Consider the following 18,095-nt stretch of genomic DNA (forward strand, 5'->3'; position numbering starts at 1 on the left):
TTCTTATTGTCCAAATTGCATTGTTCCTCTTACCGTCGTGCACATTCTTGTTGAATGTCCTGACTACCAGGACGAGCGTGTGTCTTGCTTTCCGACCGTCTCTCGCGGTCAATTGTCCCTCGATAGAATTCTTGGTGAATCGGATACTTTTGATATCGTTCGCCTTATGCGTTTCTGTTCTCGTATTGGCATCCTTGGTGATATTCAGCGCCCTCTGATTCCTCCGCACATTTGGTGTTACTACATAGCCTTCCGGTTTGGTGCCTTCTGTTGATAATTAGTTACTTCCTTTCCCCTTTTGCCTCTGTTCATCTAGCAGTAAATAGGGACCAGTGAGTTAGTCAAGTTCGACTTTTGGGGGTCCTCGATACCATCCAAACGTCTATACATACACAAGCTGCCTGTCCCCCAGACAAAATTAATTAATTATAACACCAATTATTCCTTATGAGGCTCATACACTCCCTACACTAACGAAAATGAATGCCAACAAATATATATTTTGTATTTGGTTAAAATAATTAATGTAATAGTGTGGCATGGGTTATATTATTTTGGCCTGGGTAAATATTGGTTAGGAAGTAAGGTTGTTTATGGAATATATTACCGGGTAACATGATAGAAGTGGCATCGCTCGACTGATCCCAGCGAAGGTTAGATATCCATATTAATCAGTTCAGCTGGGTATAAATAGAAGTTCTCCCGCACGGGTCAACAAGCCTTGTTTATCCTACAGGTATAAACGTAGCAGTCAATAGTCAAGAGTCGTAGGGGCAGACGACCCTTGACCACTCTCACCAGCCTTATGGACAGTCCCTTCCCTTACTTCATCTTACGCCTTCCCATACTAGTTTTACCCTGGAACACTACCGTCAATTAGTTTACAACCAGGTCCCCCAATTACTACTGGGTGAACAAGGCCGAACAGTCTCCCGCTCCAGGAACTGAACCGGGTCGCAAACGACAAGGTGGGCAATCTTGAGGTTATCTTGAGAGGATTTCGGGGCTTTTTAGTGTCCCCGCGGCCCGGTCCTCGACCAAACCTCCACCCCCAGGAAGCAGCCCGTGACAGCTGACTAACTCCCAGGTACCTATTTACTGCTAGGTAACAGGGGCATTCAGGGTGAAAGAAACTTTGCCCATTTGTTTCTGCCTCGTGCGGGAATCGAACCCGCGCCACAGAATTACGAGTCCTGCGCGCTATCCACCAGGCTACGAGGCCCCTAGCGCCCTAGCAAGCAAGGACAGCTTTTAACATTGAAAAGTGTATACGAGGGCCAATAACAAGAAGACTAGTATGTGAGGCATAAGGAGCTAACCCTCACTTCCCTGTAGCCACTGTTAGGTAAACACCACCTCCACCAGCTTACACACAACCGTTCTTCATCAGAATATTCCAATTCATCATCAACACCAAACACTTCCCCACCAGCACTGCTACCACCACAAAACCTCCTTCTAATACATTTCCTGCCTTCGAACACCACTACAACCACCTTGATCCATTCAATCACCAGAATATACCACCTCACCCAATACCATCCACTATCCACCGGACATCTACACTATTACTCCTACGTATATGTGTGTGTATATGTATATGTATGTGTATAAAGTATATATGGAAGCTAATCAGAATTACATTTCGCCTTTGTAAATGCACATTAATGAAACTATGTAAAAGACACATCGAACACTTTATGTAGGGCATACGTAAATCTGTGTATCTATGTATTTACGTATGTAGGTTAGCTTAGCATTTTAAAAGCACCGAATCACCTTCTGTGGTTGATTGTTCAATAAATTCCTGAACTATATGTTTAACACATCTCTAACCCTGTCCATGGAGGACAGAAGAAAATGTATATATGCTGGTTAGCATTGTAAATGTATGGCCACGTCTGTGGTAGAAAAAAAAACTCCTTCCCTCTAGTGGTGCCATCACCTCCTCCCTCCTTCTTCCCGTCCCCTCCAAGTATACCCCTCACCACTACCCCCAGCTTAACAACCCCCTCCCTCACCCCTACCACAACAACCAACACCTCCCTCACCCCTACCACAACAACAACCAACACCTCCCTCACCCCTACCACAACAACCAACACCTCCCCCTCACCCCCTACCACAACAACCAACACCTCCCTCACCCCTACCACAACACCATCCTCAATCCTCACCCCTACCATCACCCTCAATTACTGATACAACAACATTTGTTTTAAGAATACCTTGTATCTGTCCCTGGCGTTATTATTCTCAGTGTGGCTGCCTCATTACAGTTGCACTCATTGTTTCCCATGATCTATGGGCCAATTAGTTTGATTTCTATTGTGAAAAATGTTTGAATTGATGATCGTAAATGTCATTCGTATACATCATGAAAATCGTAGATTAATCACATATTCAGAGCATGGCTTCACTAAGACCCGCTCACGTATAACGAATGTACCCCCATTCTTACCCATCATATTCTAATGAGTTGATTGTGGAAGAGTTTACGATTAATTAAGAAGGTAGAGGAGCATGGAACTGAAGGGAATATCATCACCTGGTCACGGCATGGATATTTTGAAGGATGTTGACTTTCAACATTAAAGGAAATAAGTCCATGTGTGTAAACACATGGACTTGTTGACAGTCTCCGTGGTGTAGTGGTAAGACACTCGCCTGGCGTTCCGCGAGCGCTATGTCATGGGTTCGTATCCTGGCCGGGGAGGATTTACTGGGCGCAATTCCTTAACTGTAGCCTCTGTTTAACTCAACAGTAAAATGTGTACTTGGTTGTAACAACGATTCTTCGCGGCGGGGATCGTATTCCAGGGACCTGCCCGAAACGCTACGCGTACTAGTGGCTGTACAAGAATGTAACAACTCTTGTATATATCTCAAAAAAAAAAAAAAAAAAAACTAAGGTAAACCGAGTGCCCCAGGAAATGATCTGTGACCTTAGGGGTTTACTATATATATAAACGACACACATGAATGAACAGGAACGTTAAAATAGCCCGAGAAATCAATTCAGACGAAGATTCCAAATCGTTACAGGCTGACTTCGATGGTCTTTGCAAACGGACGAAAGATTGGCAAATGCTATTTAGTACTGACCAATGTTCTAGTCATAGAAAACGATACTAAATTTAATATACATCAGATAAACAAGTGAAACTGCCAAAACTGAAGACGAAAATGATATTCATTAGTAAGGATCTTAAGCAAAGAAATCAATGAATAACTACCAAAAAAGGTAGATTTTCACACCGGGATTCATATCAGGAAGCGTTAGTAATATAACAATTTTATACACCGGTTAGACATATATATGAATGAGTTGGAGTGAATATAAATAGCGGCTGCCTCGTATGGGACAATAGGCCTTCTGTAGTGCCCTTTATTCTGATGGTCTTATGATAGTCTCCAGCAGTCTCCAGATGGTCTTATGATAGTCTCCAGCAGTCTCCAGATGGTCTTATGATAGTCTCCAGCAGTCTCCAGATGGTCTTATGATAGTCTCCAGCAGTCTCCAGATGGTCTTATGATAGTCTCCAGCAGTCTCCAGATGGTCTTATGATAGTCTCCAGCAGTCTCCAGATGGTCTTATGATAGTCTCCAGCAGTCTCCAGATGGTCTTATGATAGTCTCCAGCCTCCCAGTAAGGGAGCCGGTCGGCCGAGCGGACAGCACGCTGGACTTGTGATCCTGTGGTCCCGGGTTCGATCCCGGGTGCCGGCGAGAAACAATGGGCAGAGTTTCTTTCATCCTATGCCCCTGTTACCTAGCAGTAAAATAGGTACCTGGGTGTTAGTCAGGTGTCACGGGCTGCTTCCTGGGGGTGGAGGCCTGGTCGAGGACCGGGCTGCGGGGACACTAAAGCCCCGAAATCATCTCAAGATAACCTCAAGATCTAAAGATAACCTTGTCTTGCTCACAATAGGCCATATTTAAAACATCTAGAACAGTTTCGGACACCGGACGTTAGAATAGGAATACATTGTCCAGAAAGTATGTAGTGAAGGATGAGAAAGTATAATAACCTGTAAAGTATAATAAATCAGATAATAACCTGCTTTAATACCACATATTAGGAAATCTTTAATTAAAACTCTCTAGTAAAGTGAAGATTAAGGAGCGACATGACTGAAGTAATCAAATGTATGAAGAGCATATAAAGAAGATCATAAAAAGATGCTAAAAATATATATATATACACAAAACAGAACAATAAACACCGTAAACATATTTTATGTTTATATTAAAACATCAATTAAGTTACTACTGGTTCTGTAGCGGTGTTGTAAGTTACAGGCACAAGTTAGCGAGCCACAACACCCCAGGGGAGGTGAATTTCAACATTAAAGGACACCCAGCCACTTTGACTGGACGGTACAGCGACAGTCTCGCTTCATGCAGGTCGGCGTTCAATCCCCGACCGTCCAAGTGGTTGGGCACCATTCCTTTCCCCGCGTCCCATCCTAAATCCTGACCACTTCCAAGTGCTATAAAGTCGTAAGGTTTTGGCGCTTTCCCCTGATAATTAAAAAAATTAAAGGACGCGAGGATAGTTGTTCCAATAGGGTTTCTTGTCCTCTTATTCATTATCTAAAACCTATTCTTATGGCATCAAGAAAATAATGACAAATTGATCTAAAACTGGTAGCGTAAGTTTTAGATATGTTTATTTACTGCCGGGTGAGTAACTTACCCGGGAGTAAGGCGACTGTTGTTGCTCCCAACCTGGGGATGGTCAGTGGTTGACACAGGCCTATGGTAACCTGTGAATTTTTTTCCTATTTGGCCTCCATGATAGCTCAGTGGAAGAACTTCCGCCCACATAGTGGGTCGGCGGTTCGATTCTCCTAGCTAGTGCCTAAGATATATATATATATATATATATATATATATATATATATATATATATATATATATATATATATATATATATGATGCCGTACACTGTACCCCTTGAGTGAGAGCTCGGAATGTGTGTGTGACAGAGAGAGAGAGAGAGAGAGAGAGAGAGAGAGAGAGAGAGAGAGAGAGAGAGAGAGAGAGAGAGAGAGAGAGAGAGAGAGACAGAGAGAGTGAGAGAGAGAGAAAGAGCGGAAGAGGAAAATAGAAAGGGTGGAGGAAGATGGGGAGGGGGCGGGGGGAGGAGGAAGATAGGGAGTGGGGGGGGGGTAGGTTGATCTGGGAGTCATGAATGGAGGTGGCCCTGGTCCGCTTAGTGAAAGGTGCAGTGTACTTTCTCTTGCTAAACCACCCGCCACCCAGCACACGCACTCACACACACACACACACACACACACACACACACACACACACACACACACACACACACATACAATTTAGTAGAGGTAATTAAGTGGAAAATCTTGGCAAGGCATTTGAGGAAATAATCAACAAGAGGGTAAATCTAAAACAGCATGTCTGGTTTTTTTAATTAGGTGGATATAGAGTACTTTGAATAAACATGTCCTAGAGTACAATTAACAATTGTTTGCTAGTTATCATTACTTGACGATGATGAAAACACTGTAAGATGGAAAAGAGACCCATACCACAGCCAGCATTACTTAAAAATTCAGAGGATTCCTCAAGAGAATACCATGAAAACTGGAATTCAGAGACACAACAGCGCAGGAATTATGGACCTTAAGCAAGGCAATGGACGGAAACAGAGCAGGACTTCATATTACCTTTAATAGACAAAAGTACAGCACCAGCCTATAGTTCAAAAGACAGTGCCTGGAGGCTAAAAAAATAAAGAGGACCAAGAGAGAACGGAAGAAATAGACTGAGAATAGAGCAGAGGGAAACCACAAAATCTATAAGAGAGAGAAAGGCGTGAGTATGTAGGAGCCAGATGAGAATCAGAAAAATTGTGTGAGAATGACTCAGCACACAACCAAAAACACCGACCCAAGGCTTGTACATGGCCACATAAGGTGGAAGACATATGTTAATGAATAAGTAATCAGACGAGTCTATCGAGAGGCAGCGTGCCCAGAAATCTACAAATAGGTCTGTGAAGCACTAAACGTCATAGTCGAGGTCTCTAGGAGGTCTTTATATTTGAAACAGAACTCTGTATGAACCAAGAAAGGCAGACACTGCTCAGGTAAATGCTGAGTGAATTAGAAGCGGCTCCACAGAGGGTAAGGAAACCAACAGAGGAGCTGAATGTGACAGAGATAATAGACCAGGACCAGATCTCACCGAACATATTGGCAATGACAGCTGGTACACTTAAGAAACATCTTTCTGCACTCTTTAACTATATCGTTGAAAAGAGTGAATTACCAAATGTGTGGAAAGCAGCTAATGTGATATTAATATACATGAAAGATTTGACAATATCCACTGAATTACAGGCCAGTATCACTAACAGTTATGCTGTGCAAGGTGATGCAGAGTACCCAAATAGGTCTGTGAAGCAGAACACGAAGACTCGTGAAATATTTAAAAAGAATGTACTTTCTTTTCTAAACACTAGAATGGGTTCAGTGATGGCAAATCATAACTGTGAAACCAAATATAATCTATTACAAGATGATGATAATAAAAAAGATAACAAAATATGTGCAGAGTGTTCCTAAATCTTCAAAATCTGTTTGATTCCATCTCACACAAGATGCTCTTATATCGAACTGGCACGAAATAGGATCAATCACATCCATACTTACAGATAACGCGAAGCTACTTCGGTTGGAGTTAGAAAGATAGATTAAGATATATGTGTGTGTGTGTGTGTGTGTGTGTGTGTGTGTGTGTGTGTGTGTGTGTGTGTGTGTGTGTGTGTGTGTGTGTGTGTGTGTGTGTGTGTGTAGTGCTTGTTGTAAGCAAGTGCAATGGAAGACTTTGTGGAAGTTGTATATACTCACAGCTTCCAGGACTGGTACGGCAGTGAACTAACACGGCAACAGATATGAATAAATACATCAGATAAAGTACTATAGACATGAAACTGGGTCCAAGAGCTAGACATGTCTCCCTGTAAACACAGTTATGTACACATTTAAATGAGAAAACCTTCGACCATGTGGCACATAGATTATATTGGAGAATTACAGAAATGTTGGAGTAAGATGGAGGCGCCGAGCAGGATGAGAGTGAGAGTTGACTTCACACCATCAAGAGTTCACCCCAAGCAACGGTGTCAGGCGCTCTTGAGTGTGTTGTACGTGAGCACGTGTAATAGTGCCCCAAGGCACGGTGTCAGGCGCACTTGAGTGTGTATTGTACGTGACCATATTGTTGATCATGCTACACAATTACACAAATCAACAATCAAGAAAATTGCAAAATTATAGCTAGAAAACCTAAACAAAATGCCGATGACGTAAAAAAAACGGCTAATAGATTTCAATGCAGAGAAGTGTCGTATAATGAAGGTGAGAGAGCGCAATAATAGACTTCATGGGGCATACTGGTTGGAGAACACCATAAAAATTAAGTTTCATTAATTCCATAACATCATTGACCAATTTTTGTTTGCATTTCACTTATATGAATGAAAAAACTGTAAAAAATTATTTGCAACGATCGATTAGAGTTTAAAAAAGCAGCGATGGTGTGCCGTCTTCTTTGAAAAAATACACCAAGTTAGCTGTCAGTAATATATAGATAAAAATAATGAGAGCTTATCGCTCACGCACGATGAAGAAAAACGGGACAAACACAAACTACTTTCAAGCGGGTAAAGGTGTATGAAACTACTCCAGCTGCAGGCAGAGTGGGAGGACACGTCCAGCATAACAAACTACCTTCATAAAAGGAAAGGAGAGATGCAAGGAAGTATTTCTTCTCAACTGGAGTTGTGGACGGGAGGGGGGGGGGGCGGACCGCTGAGCCTCTTGGTGTTGTTTGAGATTCAGTTATTGGGAATACAGAGTTCCAAGCAGCACGGGCTACGGTGAGCCCGTCGTACTCACCTGGCACACGAGATGTGCCTCACCCTGCTGCTCTGCAGAACGTATATGAATTTTGCAGCTAGATAAGACGGGACACTACGAGCTTAAACTCTCATGTTAACCACCTTGAGGTTACCTTGAGGTGCTTCCGGGGCTTAGTGTCCCCGCGGCCCGGTCGTCGACCAGGCCTCCTGGTTGCTGGACTGATCAACCAGGCTGTTAGACGCGGCTGCTCGCAGCCTGACGTATGAGTCACAGCCTGGTTGATCAGGTATCCTTTGGAGGTGCTTATCCAGTTCTCTCTTGAACTCTCTCATACCACAGATAGGTATGCGTGCGCAAGTACGCACGCGCGCGCGCGCACACGCACACACACACACACACACACACACACACACACACACACACACACACACACACACACACACACACACACACACAACTGGAATGCTTCACAATACATAAAAGCGTACATCTCCATATTTTAGCATTGCAATAGTTTCCTTCTATACCTCTTAACCCAAACTCCGCCAAAAAACGAACTTGTGGCAACAATCATTACTGTAAGAAAATGGTGTTCTCAGAGATGGTCAGAAGTATCGCAGACACACAAAAAATAAGAGCTGCCTCAGCAGGGTGCAAGCAGACTGAATGAGGAGAGAGTTGGAGGGGCGGAGGCGACCTCAGTCAAGACCATCTACGTAACACACACACATTCTCTCTCATATGCACTCCACTGCCCCTAGGTCCTCTACCCCACAAACTATTCCACTTCCCCCCCCCCCCCACACGCACACACACTCCACTCCCCCAACACATGCATGCACGCGCACACACTCCCAGGCAGGGCGAGACGTATGGGCAAGTCTCCTTACACTCATAGCCTCTGTTCACCTAGCAGTAATTAAGAACCTTGGGTGTTAGTCGACTGTTGTGGGTCGCATCCTGGGGATATGGTCACATGCTATATATATATCCGAGGTATACTCGTATTTCCCACAAACGCCGCAAGGCACAGCACGAGGAAATCAGAAATATTACAGGAACAACCGTGGACATCTTCAAGAGGAAACTAGATTGTTTCCTTCAATGAGTGCCGGACCAACCGGGCTGTGGTGGGTATGTGGGCCTGCGGGCCGCTCCGAGCAACAGCCTGGTGGACCAAACTCTCACAAGTCAAGTCTGGCCTCGGGCCGGACTTGGGAAGTAGAAGAACTCCCAGAACCCCATCAACCAGGTATCAACCAGGTATCAACCAGGAAATTAGCCGCAAGGCTGCACATGAAACTGCCGCAAGGCAAAGAAACTAGCGCCGCAAGGCCACTGCAACGGGCCGGAAGGTCCCAAAGTCCAAAAATGGGTTAACCTCCGAAGTCAAAGAGTGAGTTAACGCCCAAACAAAGTAACTACTCCCCTTTCCCCCCCACACACGTCCACACATCCACTCCACTCCCTCACACACGCACTCCACTTCACCACACATACACTCCACCCACCCCACAAACACACGCACTCACCCCGCCCCTGCCCCATACGTGCACTCCATTTAGCTCACATGCCACATGGTTTTCCCTTTAATTTCCCATAATTCATAATAACATCATTCAATATATCTCTGAAATTGTAAAGTTTTGACAAGTGTTTCACGGTGAGAGGTCAATTAGTCAGCGTTGTATGTCCCATGATGACCCAGGGTGACTCATGGAGACCCAGAGTGACCCAGGGGTGAAACATGGTGACTCGGTGTGACCCATCTTGAGGTTATCTTGAGATGATTTCGGGGCTTTAGTGTCCCCGCGGCCCGGTCCTCGACCAGGCCTCCACCCCCAGGAAGCAGCCCGTGACAGCTGACTAACACCCAGGTACCTATTTACTGCTAGGTAACAGGGGCATAGGGTGAAAGAAACTTGGCCCATTTGTTTCTGCCTCGTGCGGGAATCGAACCCGCGCCGCAGAATTACGAGTCCTGCGCGCTATCCACCAGGCTACGAGGCCCCATGGTGACACAGTGTGATCCAAGGTGACCATGGTTGCCTATGGGGACTCAGTGTGACCCATGGAGACCCATTATGACCCATGGTGACCCAGGGGGACCCCATGATGACCCAGGGTGACCCAGGGTGACTCATGGTGACCCAGGGTGACCCAGTGGGCCCATTGTGTCCAAATTGTGACCCACTGTGACCTCTGGTGACCCAGTGTGACCTCTGGTGACCCATGGTGACCAAGGGTAACCCAGGGTGACCCATTGTGACCAGGTAAGAACCATCTATGACCTTACTTAATGACTCAAGACACCTAAATATAGGTGGATGTTGCAGTGCTCTGCTCTTCATTTCTTGCTGCCGTTTGTGTATGATCTTTCATTCATCTTTGTACTAGGATTTATAATCATCACCCACCTGTGATCCCAGCATCACTCACCTGTGATCCCAGCATCACTCACCTGTGATCCCAGCATCACTCACCTGTGATCCCAGCATCACTCACCTGTGATCCCAGCATCACCCACCTGTGATCCCAGCATCACTCACCTGTGATCCCAGCATCACTCACCTGTGATCCCAGCATCACCCACCTGTGATCCCAGCATCACTCACCTGTGATCCCAGCATCACTCACCTGTGATCCCAGTATCACTCACCTGTGATCCCAGCATCACCCACCTGTGATCCCAGCATCACTCACCTGTGATCCCAGTATCACTCACCTGTGATCCCAGCATCACTCACCTGTGATCCCAGCATCACCCACCTGTGATCCCAGCATCACCCACCTGTGATCCCAGCATCACTCACCTGTGATCCCAGCATCACTCACCTGTGATCCCAGCATCACCCACCTGTGATCCCAGCATCACTCACCTGTGATCCCAGCATCACTCACCTGTGATCCCAGCATCACCCACCTGTGATCCCAGCATCACTCACCTGTGATCCCAGCATCACTCACCTGTGATCCCAGTATCACTCACCTGTGATCCCAGCATCACCCACCTGTGATCCCAGCATCACTCACCTGTGATCCCAGCATCACTCACCTGTGATCCCAGCATCACCCACCTGTGATCCCAGCATCACTCACCTGTGATCCCAGCATCACTCACCTGTGATCCCAGCATCACCCACCTGTGATCCCAGCATCACCCACCTGTGATCCCAGCATCACTCACCTGTGATCCCAGCATCACTCACCTGTGATCCCAGCATCACCCACCTGTGATCCCAGCATCACTCACCTGTGATCCCAGCATCACTCACCTGTGATCCCAGCATCACCCACCTGTGATCCCAGCATCACTCACCTGTGATCCCAGCATCACTCACCTGTGATCCCAGTATCACTCACCTGTGATCCCAGCATCACTCACCTGTGATCCCAGCATCACCCACCTGTGATCCCAGCATCACTCACCTGTGATCCCAGCATCACCCACCTGTGATCCCAGCATCACTCACCTGTGATCCCAGAATCACTCACCTGTGATCCCAGCATCACCCACCTGTGATCCCAGCATCACTCACCTGTGATCCCAGTATCACTCACCTGCGATCCCAGCATCACCCACCTGTGATCTGATTATCACACAAGAGTAATTCTTACAGTGGAATTCTCAGAGTGCATTTTTGGAGTGTAGTATATTTGTGTATGTATATATATATATATATATATATATATTATATATATATGTTGTACCTAGTAGCCAGAACGCAATTCTTGGCCTACTATGCAAGACCCGATTTGCCTAATAACCCAAGTTTTCCTGAATTTCAATATTTTTCTCATTTTTTCGTTATGAAATGATAAAGCTATTCGTTTCATTATGTATGAGCAATTTTTTTTTTAAATTTGAGTTAAAACTGACGTAGATATATGACCGAACCTAACCAACCCTACCTAACCTAACCTAACCTATTTTAACCACACCTAAACTAACATAATTAAATCAATAATAATTGTAATTTATACAATTATTAAATTACATATTATTGATTAAATCAATAATATGTAATTTATAGAAAATAACAAAAATCACTCGGCCTATTAGGCAAATCGGGCCTTGCATAGTAGGCCGAGAAGTGCGTTCTGGCTACTAGATACGACATATATATATATATATATATATATATATATATATATATATATATATATATATATATATATATATATATGGTGCAATGTACATGTGCACACCTAGAGTGTATAAGTCATGTAAACACATTTAATAGTGTATATTCTTACCTCTCGTGTGTGGTACTCTTGTACATAACAGTAATAGTAGTACTGCATAACAATAGTACCATACATCTATACACACATGGGGGTGCAACACACACCTGGGGTGCAACACACCTGTACACACCTGGGGTACAACACACGCCTGGGAAGCAACACACTCGTACACGCCTGGGAAGCAACACACCCGTACACACCTAGGGTGCAGCACACCTGTACACACCTAGGGTGCAGCACACCTGTACACACCTGGGGTGCAGTACTCACCTCTAGTGCCCTGGGCTTGCCAGACGTACGAGCACCTGCACATTAGCTCCCGCCCACATCTGTCAACACAAACACCTCATTTAGCTTTTGCCATGGTATATAGTGTTCTTTCTCAGTGGTGATCTCCACTCACAACTCATCACCCTAGTGTTGTGAGGTCACAAATTGTGTTGTGTGGTGTGGTCACAACATGAGGGGGTTACGTGATGAGCTCACAACATAACGGGGTTGTGCTGTGTGATCACAACACAAGGGGTTGAGATGTGTTGAGCTCACGACAAGGGGGATGGGGGGTATGTTGTGTGGTGTGGGTGGACGGAGTGTAAGAGGGCATGATGGGTAGGTGGTGAGTATGTGGATGTTATGTGGTTGTGTGTGAGTGATGTAGGTGGGTATGAGTGAGTTGGTGGAGTTGTGCGTGTGGGGGTGCTCAGGTGGAGGATAGGGAGACTAGGCTGTGTGGCTGGCTAGTTGGTGGTATAGCTAGGGTGGTTGTGGGTGGTTGGCGGAGTAGGGTATGGGGTAAAGGGGGTGGGATTGATGGCCAGTTAGATGTGATTGTGGGTGTTCGTAAGGTTCGTTAGGAATGGGATTTTGGAATGATGTGGTTGGCTATGTTTAAGTGGGAGTTATGGGTGTGAATAGGATTTTTTTTTACTGTTATTATTATTTTCTACCGCAGACGTGGCCACACATTTACAATGCTAACCAGCATATATACATTTTCTTGTGTGTGTGTGTGTGTGTGTGTGTGTGTGTGTGTGTGTGTGTGTGTGTGTGTGTGTGTGTTCCGAGTGGGTGCTTCTGGGAAGCATATATAATCTTTATCGATACAATTTATATATAATAATTTATTACGTAAAAATATACGGATAATCCAACCCATCCTCCTGAAATGATAGTACATAGAGTAACTTTTTGGTGGAAAATCCCAATGTGTATTTTACCGCTACTAGACCATGATTTGTAATTTTAATTTCATAGGTTCCGGAAAATATAACACTAAAATACGAACTTAAATACTCCCAAGCCCAGTATAGCCTAATATATGTACTATATTAGGCTATGAGAGGTGAGGTTAGGTTTTATATTTATGTTGCAGTTAAAACAAAAGTTTCCGCTTTGTCCAAATTTAACAATACAAAAGTCAAGTAACTCCCTGGCGGTCCATCACTGCACATTGGTACTTTCCGTCAAATAGTTACTGTAAGTACTTTTATTATAGGAGGATGGGCTGGGACAATAATAAATAAAATATAAATAAAATAATATATACAAAATGAATACATTAAAAAAATAATGGTTATTATGTAAATAATGATTAATAAAGCTATAGGTAATAATACTGTCTTTGTCACATCTATAATGCTAATGAAAATAATTACATCACAATATATAATTCTGATCGTATAAATTTATTGCGCATAATCCTTATACATCATTGTCATATATAATGTTTATTATGAAAAAATTAGAAGGAGTCATAAGGAGGATTCGAACCTATACTCGAAGTACTCCCATGCAAACGCCTTAGACCTCTACACCACGACATGGTAAAGACAATGTAACCTGGGATTCATCTGAATCCTCTACGTGTTGAGGCTTCCAACTTGAAACCTAATTTCAGGGTTAAAGGAGACAATCCGGGCATGAGAGAGAGTAACTCCTGGCATGACAGAAGGGTATTCTCGGCATGGCAGGTTACTCCAGGCATGGTAGATCCACTCTAGGCATGAAAGAGGGGCACACTGGGCATGAAAAGTGGCACTTCGAGCATAACAGAAGGGCACTCCAGGAATAACAGAGAGACACTCCTGGCATGACAGAGGGACACACTGTCATGCTCGGAGAATGAGAGAAGGGCACACCGGGGAAGAGGGTAGAATTGCCATGCCATGACCACACTAGAAATTACGGAAGGAAACACTGGGCATGTCAGAGAATAACACTGGGCATGTCACAGAATAACACCGGGCATGTCAGCGAATAACACCGGGCATGTCAGAGAATAACACCGGGCATGTCAGAGAATAACACTGGGCATGTCAGAGAATAACACTGGCCATGTCACAGAATAACACCGGGCATGTCAGCGAATAACACCGGGCATGTCAGAGAATAACACTGGGCATGTCAGAGAATAACACTGGGCATGTCAGAGAATAACACTGGGCATTTCACAGAATAACACTGGGCATGTCAGCGAATAACACCGTGCATGTCAGAGAATAACACTGGGCATGTCACAGAATAACACCGGGCATGTCAGAGAATAACACTGGGCATGTCAGAGAATAACACTGGCCATGTCACAGAATAACACCGGGCATGTCAGCGAATAACACCGGGCATGTCAGAGAATAACACTGGGCATGTCAGCGAATAACACCGGGCATGTCAGAGAATAACACTGGGCATGTCAGAGAATAACACTGGCCATGTCACAGAATAACACCGGGCATGTCAGCGAATAACACCGGGCATGACAGAGAATAACACTGGGCATGTCAGAGAATAACACTGGGCATTTCACAGAATAACACTGGGCATGTCAGAGAATAACATCGGGCATGTCAGAGAATAACACCGGGCATGTCAGAGAATAACACCGGGCATGTCAGAGAATAACACCGGGCATGTCAGAGAATAACACCGGGCATGTCAGGAAATAACACTGGGCATGTCAGCGAATAACACTGGCCATGTCAGAGAATAACACTGGGCATGTCAGAGAATAACATCGGGCATGTTAGAGAATAACACTGGGCATGTCAGTGAATAACACCGGGCATGTCAGTGAATAACAATGGGCATGTCAGTGAATAACAATGGGCATGTCAGTGAATAACACCGGGCATGTCAGAGAATAACACTGGGCATGTTAAAGAATAACACTGGGCATGTCAGCGAATAACACTGGGCATGTCAGCGAATAACACTGGGCATGTTAAAGAATAACACCGGGCATGTCAGAGAACAACATTGGGCATGTCAGGGAATAACACTGGGCATGTCAGAGAACAACATTGGGCATGTCAGGGAATAACACCGGGCATGTCAGTGAATAACACTGGGCATGTCAGAGAATAACACCGGGCATGTCAGAGAACAACATTGGGCATGTCAGAGAATAACACTGGGCATGTCAGAGAACAACATTGGGCATGTCAGGGAATAACACCGGGCATGTCAGTGAATAACACTGTGCATGTCAGAGAATAACACCGTGCATGTCAGGGAATAACACTGGGCATGTCGTGGAATAACACTGGGCATGTCAGGATATAACACCGGGCATGTTAGTGAATAACACTGGGCATGTCAAAGAATAACACCGGGCATGTCAGAGAATAACACCGGGCATGTCAAAGAATAACACCGTGCATGTCAGGGAATAACACTGGGCATGTCGTGGAATAACACTGAGCATGTCAGAGAATAACACCGGGCATGTCAGCGAATAACACTGGGCATGTCAGAGAATAACACCGGGCATGTCAGCGAATAACACTGGGCATGTCAGCGAATAACACCGGGCATGTCAGGGAATAACACTGGGCATGTCAGAGAGTAACACCAGGTATGTCATTAGGTAACCGGGTATGTAAGATAGGAATACTGGGCATGACTGTGGTGGAAAATGGGCATGACACAAAGGAACATTGAACATGACAATGAGGAATGCCTGGCATACCAAAAAGATACACTGGGCATGATGGCTGAACTCCTTGCATGACACATGGACACGACACAGGGGGCACACTCTACAGAACACTGTTGTTGACTGACCATAACTGAGGGATACACCGGACATGACAGAGCGGCACACTGGGACTAACAGAGGGCTTCAGAGGGCATGACAAGAGCATTTCGGTCAGTACAGAGGGACTGGCCAGGCATGTCAGGCGGGTGCTTTGCTTGACAGGTCATATCGAGCATGGCGGAGAGGAAGAACGGGCAGGCCTGACATGACAGGTCACACCAAGCTCGAAACGTCACAAAGGGCATGACAGGCTACGCTGAGCATACAGATGGGCAAGTCTTGCATGACGTCACACCGGGCATTACAGAGGAGGGCCTGGTATGACACGATACACCTAGCGGGACAGATTTGACCTGTCACACCGGGCATGACAGAGGAGCAGGCCGGGTGGGGCAGGCTGGGCAGGACAGCGGAGGGCACCAGCAGATGGGCACACGTGCCTGTGGGCGCTCCACATACCGGGACATAATACGAGAGGACGGGGCGGGCCAGCCTACTCTACGCCACTCCGCTCCACACACACACACACACACACACACACACACACACACACACACACACACACACACACACACACACACACACACACACGGAGGATAAACTGTTTAGCATGGGTGGTACGCGAACAAGGGGACACAGGTGGAAACTGAGTACCCAAATGAGCCACAGGGACGTTAGGAAGAACTTTTTCAGTGTCAAGAGTAGTTAACAGATGGAATGCATTAGGCAGTGATGTGGTGGAGGCTGATTCCATACACAGTTTCAAATGTAGATACAATAGAGCCCAGTAGGCTCAGGAATCTGTACACCAGTTGATTGACAGTTGAGAGGCGGGACCAAAGAGCCAGAGCTCAACCTCCCGTAAGCACAACTAGGTGAGTACACACACACACACACACACACACACACACACACACACACACACACACACACACACACACACACACACACACACACACACACACACACACACACACACACACCGCTCCACCTGGCGGCCTGCATCAGGATGGGCAGGCCTCTGGTAGGCTGTTGATGGGGGAGGTAGGAGGGTGTCGCCCTCGAGGCCTGCCGTCACCCGCCGCCGTAGACACCCGCTCAGGAGATTTCAACGTTTAAGTAAGTAGTGATGAAAGCCGTGAACCCAGCCTCCTGCTGCCTCCAGGATCCCAACTGCCTCCTGATGCTTCCTGCCAGCCTCCCTCATCCCACAAGCACGTACTGTTGCTATCCGCCCTATGCAACATCATATGAGCCTACGTCAGCAGCAGAAACAGAATGAGAGGCTGAGTGTGGTGGGCGGGTATGAGAGTCCCGCCACACAGCAGCAGAGCCTGGGCCGGGGTGGCTGGCTGCAGGGGCTGTTGGTGCTGTTCCTACAGCTGCCGACACCCCCACGGAGTGAGCGTGAGTGCCGGGGACCGCAGCTGTGGTTCTGGAGGCGACTCACCTGCCTAGCGAGGCTCTGACGATCACTCTTGAGCTTCTCGGGGCGCCGCTGCACCTCAGGTATACACATGTTACCCCAAAGGGGCACAGGTCGCGCGCTTCTCGCCACACTCACCACCTTCACTGGAGCGCCTCTCCGCGCTCCGCCGCCATTACCAAGGTACTAGCGGAGGGGCGGTGGTGGGGGTGGGGCACCAGACTGGCTTGGGGGATGGGGGAGGGGCGGGCATTGGGGATTGAGAGATCCCTGGGAGATGGTAGGAGAGGAGCTGTGAGATGGGATGGGGATAGGAGGGGGATTCTTGCTCCTTGGTAGGGGATTACTGGGGGATAGTGGGAGCTGGGATGAGGGCTAGGGTAGAGGAAAGGAGGGGGAGGGGGGAGCACCGCCGCAGGCCACCGCTTTGGACCCGTCCACTCCAACCAGCGGACCCGCATTCCTGCCCCCTCTCTCTCTCTCTCTCTCTCTCTCT

General features: G+C 46.3%; 1 protein-coding gene across 1 annotated transcript in view; it reads right to left on the bottom strand.

Moving 5' to 3' along the window:
- The window catches only part of LOC123766248 (uncharacterized), a 123,203-nt gene extending 105,431 nt beyond the window's left edge, over window positions 1-17,772 (bottom strand). Inside the window, exons 1-2 of the mRNA XM_045755289.2 lie at window positions 17,624-17,772; window positions 12,411-12,469 (exon numbers count right to left, since the gene is read on the bottom strand). The gene's annotated coding sequence lies outside the window, so the exon portion shown is untranslated. The remainder of the gene's footprint in view (window positions 1-12,410; window positions 12,470-17,623) is intronic.
- Window positions 17,773-18,095: the final 323 nt, after the last annotated feature.

Source organism: Procambarus clarkii, chromosome 9 (genome assembly GCF_040958095.1).
Source record: "Procambarus clarkii isolate CNS0578487 chromosome 9, FALCON_Pclarkii_2.0, whole genome shotgun sequence".
Classification (NCBI taxonomy): Eukaryota; Metazoa; Arthropoda; class Malacostraca; order Decapoda; family Cambaridae; genus Procambarus; species Procambarus clarkii.